The following is a 5,671-nucleotide window of genomic DNA, read 5'->3' as shown; positions in this document are numbered from 1 at the left end:
CGCGCAGCGGAGGATAATAACATCACCCTCGACTTACAACGGTTTGTTCGAAGTTACAACAGCTCTGGGAAAAAGGGACTTATGACCGGTTTTTTTTTCACAGTTACGACCTTTCCAGCATCCCCAGGATTCAAAATCCAGATGTTTGGCCACCGGTTCATATTTATGATGGTTTGCGCGTCCCCGGGTCGAGAGGGCGATCCCCTTTTGTGACCGTCTGACGAGCAAAGTCAGAACGGGGAAGCCGGATTCACTTAATGACGGGGTTACAAAACTGAACCACCGCCACAATTCGCTGAACTGCCAAATGGCTCGTAAAACGGGGCCAAACTCGCTGAACACGTGTCCCCGCTTAACGACAGAACGTTGGGGCGCTCGATCGTGGTCGTAAGGCGAGGAAGGCCTGTACAACCTTAACGTTTTACTTTTACACATATAATATACACTAGCCCAAGGGTGGGTTTCACTTACTTTTACCACCGGTTCGCTGGCTTCGTGCTTCCAGGAGCAATGTGAGATCTCAGCTGCAATGTGAGATCTCAGAGACAGCTGAGATCTCACATTGCTCCTGGAAGCACGAAGCCGAGAACACCAGCCTGAAGATGACGAATGAGAGTTCGTCGAAACGTCGCCAAGACACTTCCAATTTTACGTGGGAGAAGACCCGAATAACCAAAGACCTACATACAAACACCCGCGAAAACCTGAGAAAACAAATATATATATATATATATACACACATACCAAATTTATATTTGCTGATAAAGAAATAAAGGGAGACTAGTATAGATCTATTTCAAGCTATTTAGCTCTCATCAGCTAGCCATACCCTTCCTTGGATTCGAACTTGGGCTAAATAATATCCGAGGAAGGGTTTGGCTAGCTGATGAGAGCTAAATAGCTTGAAATAGATCTATAGTAGTCTCCCTTTATTGCTTGGAGTTGAAAGGCGAAAGGGAAGCAGTATGCTCCCCCCCACATATTGGGGTAGACCAGGTGCTTGGACAATCCGGAAGCGACTTCCTAATAGAAAACAAAATTACATACGTTCTCTTCTTTGAATAAAAGAATCCATTTAACCATCTCTGCTTGTCCTTGCTGTGGGGAACAATAAATATTTCTACTTACTCGTTCGTCTTTCATTTTAGTCCATGGAGATTCTCAATCCTCCAGGTCCTTTTTTTCCTCCGCAAAAATAACTGGATTTTCTTGATTTTTTTTCCTTGAAGCCTTTTTTTTTGCTTCTGGTGTAGAAGCTTCTTCAGTTCTGAAATTCCCGGTTTGTTAGTTGTAAGTCGAGGACAATTCGTAGTGGAAGCTTGGAAGCAAGTTCCAGCAGAGATAGCGAGTTAACCAGAGGTGTGTATTCAGCCGGTTCGGACCGGTTCGCCCGCACCGGTAGCAGAAATCGTGGGTCGGGCCTCCTATCCCGCCGCGGCTCTATGCTGTCCTATTTAGGCATGTTTTTGAGGCCGGGCGCGTGCGTGGAAGGTGTGCGCGCGAGCAAAGCACATGCACGAAAGGCCGGGCGCATGCACGGAGGTGGCGCATGTGAGCGAAGCTAGCATTTGTGCACATTTTTGGTGCTGGGCAAACTGGTCGGTAAATTATGTGGATCAGTGGTGGGTTGCTCCTGGTTCGGACCGGTTCGCAAGAACCGGTAGTAAAACTGGTGGGAGGCTCCGCCCACCAACCCGGATGTCGTCATAAGCAATCTGTGCATGCGCATGAGTGAAGCGAGCGAGTGCCATCTCGTTGCGAACCGGTAGTAAAGGTAAGTAGAACCCACCCCTGATGTGGATCCCACCTCTGGAGTTAACCATCATTTAACTGAGTTTAAACATGCTTGGGACAAACTTAAAATTGTAAAATAATTAAAATTTTATTTTACTAAGCTTTCGTCGGCCATCGGCTGACATTGTCAGAGTATTAAACTACCATTACAGAGATCTCTGCCTTTATATGCCATTAATCAATTTGGCTATTTTAAAATTTTAAGTTCCGGAGCTCGCAGGATGTCTGCTTCTTTCTTTACTAATATACCTGGAACTCGTATTTTTAGAGTAGTTTGTTATATATATATATATATAACTAACACACACACACACACACACACACACACACACACACACACACACACACACACATATATATATATATATATATATATATATATATTCCCGAGAACTGTCTTTCATGGACTAATTTGACCTAGAAATATTTGAACCCAGCTGCTAAATGCTGGCAAGTTACACAAAGACATAATTGTTTTCTTCTTGGAACAAAGCATAATTGGAATTCTTTTTATTCAACAGCCGCAGAGTTTTCGGCGGGACGGCTTTTTAACGTTGGAAACAACTGCACTTATTTCTGTTTTTTCGTTTTCTCATACGGAACTTTCTCATTCTCTTCTCTCTCTCTCTCTCTCTCGATTTTCCGTATCCCAATAAAAATAAATTGCAATAAAAATAAAAATAATAATAAAGAAAACGGTACTCTAGCAATGAGATTAAAATCTGGAAAACGGAAACGAACCGAATGCTATAATTTGCAGGGTGAGTTTTAAAAAGAAGGCTTACCTGGCAATGTGCGGCTTCCACACGCTTTAATTGTGACATCCGAGAATCATCTGTGGGGAAGTGGCTGAAGCTTTTTTTTTTCCGCATGTAAATGAATGACTTCATAAGGCAGTCCTTTGATATACCGGTGCGTCATGAACGATTGCAGGTTGCGCTCTGGGTTTGCACAAGAGGTAAAATTTATGAATTACGGTAACTAGAATTCCGCCCTCTCTTCCTCCCTCCCTCCTCCTGCTTGCAAACCTCCCTCCCTTGTAGCTTTGATGGCGTTCCCTAGTTGGGTGATGAAAGGTCGGCGAGAAAACCTGCCAGCTCAGAGAGCAACAAGGATCCCAGAGTCCTCCCCGTCCTCCTCTCCAGATGCCACATAGTTGGGTCATGGAACGTTTGCAAGGAAATAGAGACCTCCAAGGGCCCCACAGTCGTCATCCTTCTCTTCCTCTTCTTCCTCCTCCTCTTCCTCCTCCTCCTCTTCCTCTTCTTCCTCTTCTTCTTCTTCTCCTCCCTCCTCTTCTTCCTCCTCCTCTTCTTCTTCTTCCTCCTCCTCCTCTTCTTCTTCCTCCTCCTCTTCTTCCTCCTCCTCCTCTTCCTCTTCTTCCTCTTCTTCTTCTTCTTCTCCCTCCTCTTCTTCCTCCTCCTCTTCTTCTTCTTCTTCCTCCTCCTCCTCTTCTTCTTCTTCTTCCTCCTCCTCTTCTTCTTCTTCCTCCTCCCTCTTCTTCCTCCTTCTCCTCTTCTTCCTCCTCCTCCTCCTCATCTTCCTCCTCCTCTTCTTCTTCCTCTTCTTCTTCTTCCTCCTCCTCCTCTTCTTCTTCTTCTTCCTCTTCCTCTTCTTCCTCCTCCCTCTTCTTCCTCCTCTTCTTCTTCTTCCTCCTCCTCTTCCTCTTCTTCCTCTTCTTCTTCTTCTTCTCCCTCCTCCTCCTCTTCTTCCTCCTCCTCTTCTTCTTCTTCCTCCTCCTCTTCCTGTTCTTCCTCCTCTTCTTCTTCTTCCTCCTCCTCTTCTTCTTCCTCCTCCTCTTCTTCTCTCTCCTCCTCTTCCTCCTCTTCTTCTTCTTTCTCCTCCTTCCTCCTCTTCTTCTTCCTCCTCCTCTTCTTCTTCTTCCTCCTCCTCTTCTTCTTCCTCCTCCTCTTCCTCTTCTTCTTCTTCTTTCTCCTCCCTCTTCTTCCTCCTCTTCTTCTTCTTCCTCCTCCTTCTTCTTCCTCCTCCTCTTCTTCTTCCTCCTCCTCCTCCTCGCAAATGCCAATCCCTCATAGCACTGATGATGAGCACTGATGATGTTACCGTAAGGTCCCCAAATACACTTGAGTCACCAGAATGCCAAAGAGAGAGACTCAAGACGAGGCTTGCAAAAAAAAAGCAGATTTTATTTATGGCCAAAAACAAAATACTGGGTGGAACTATATCCAGAACATACAGATACAATGCATGCAAGGAGATAGCCACACCTTGGGGAAGGCATGGCGTCCTTTTATACCCTCAGAGACGTCAGCTTAGTACCCAACTCTGGCCTCCTAATTTAGGTTTGTGTATTCCTTGTTGCCCTGCAAGGGGGAATAGAAACTTCCCCAATTAGTTTTATCTTAAGCATTTCTTTGTTTACTCAATTGGCCACTTAGGCCCCTGGCCCTGGAAAGCAGGAGTTTATCCAGATCAAACATAAATTAGGACTGAGGTGTAAATTATCCCTTGGAGATAGTACCATGCTCTTAGATGGCACAAAAAAAAAAAAAAAAAAAAACAGGGAGAAGATTGATATCAGGTCAAATGGCAGGGACATATGTTGGACAAATACCAGATACATTACAGGAGATACAAATATAAAGGCATATATGCATTACAGGAACCTAATGGTTACAGAATCTAGTATACCAGTATATCATATTCTAGTATTATTTATTATATCCTTATTATTGTTTCCCTTCATTACCGAGTTGGGTCATGAAATGTCTGCTAGAAATCACCAAGCTCAGAGACCATCACGGACCCCACACAACTCCTCCTCCTCCTCTCCTTCCTCTCCTTCCTCCTCCTTGCAAACCCCACTCCCTTCTAGCACTGATGTTGTTCCCTAGTTGGGTCGTAAAACGTCTGCAAGGAAACCACCCAGCCGAGAGAGCCCGAACGACCCCGACGAAGTTTCAACCCTCAGTGACGAACTTTCTCTTCTACAAGCGTTGGTGCATTTGTCCGATTTCGACCGTCTGGAGGATACGATGCAGAAATGCAAGCTCTGCCAGAGGGATAGAGAGAAAGGAAAGAGCCAGGCAGGGAACCGTGTCTTGACTTGGGGCCAAATAAGGAAACCCGCACAGAGAAACCCACAAACACACATTCCTTCTGCAAATCGGCTTCCTCATTTTTTTTCCAAAGCAACTTAACCAGAGGCCGGTTCAGTTCGAGAAGGGGAAAGTCAAATGTTTATTCTTATGCATGTTGTGTCATGCCCTTAATGGATGTTCGGGTGCCGGGATCAGAAAGGGATGGAAAATTTAAAGGGCACTTGGAAAAGGAGGCAGCTGTTGCTCTGCTTCGCAGGAGAACAAGCCAAAATTAGAAATGCGTGCAGGAAAACAAGCCAGAATTAGAATTGTGTGCAGGAAAACAAGTGAGAGTTATAAATGCGTGCAGGAAAACAAGCCAGAGTTATAAATGCATGCAAGAAAACAAGCCAGAGTTATAAATGTATGCAGGAAAACAAGCCAGAGTTATAAATGCGTGCAGAAAAACAAGCCAGAATTAGAAATGCACATAGGAAAACAAGCCAGAATTAGAAATGCACGTAGGAAAACAAGCCAGAATTAGAACTGCGTGCAGGAAAACAAGCCAGAGTTATAAATGCATGCAGGAAAACAAGCCAGAGTTATAAATGCGTGCAGAAAAACAAGCCAGAATTAGAAATGCACATAGGAAAACAAGCCAGAATTAGAAATGCACGTAGGAAAACAAGCCAGAATTAGAACTGCGTGCAGGAAAACAAGTCAGAGTTATAAATGCATGCAGGAAAATAAGCCAGAGTTATAAATGCGTGCAGTAAATAAGCCAGAGTAATAAATGCATGCAGGAAAACAAGCCAGAGTTATAAATGCGTGCAGAA

Source organism: Pituophis catenifer, unplaced genomic scaffold (genome assembly GCF_029215685.1).
Source record: "Pituophis catenifer annectens isolate HBS135680 unplaced genomic scaffold, rPitCat1.0.hap2 SCAF_98, whole genome shotgun sequence".
NCBI classification, from domain to species: Eukaryota; Metazoa; Chordata; class Lepidosauria; order Squamata; family Colubridae; genus Pituophis; species Pituophis catenifer.
The sequence above is the reverse complement of the archived record's forward strand: the minus strand, read 5'-3'. Positions refer to the sequence as shown.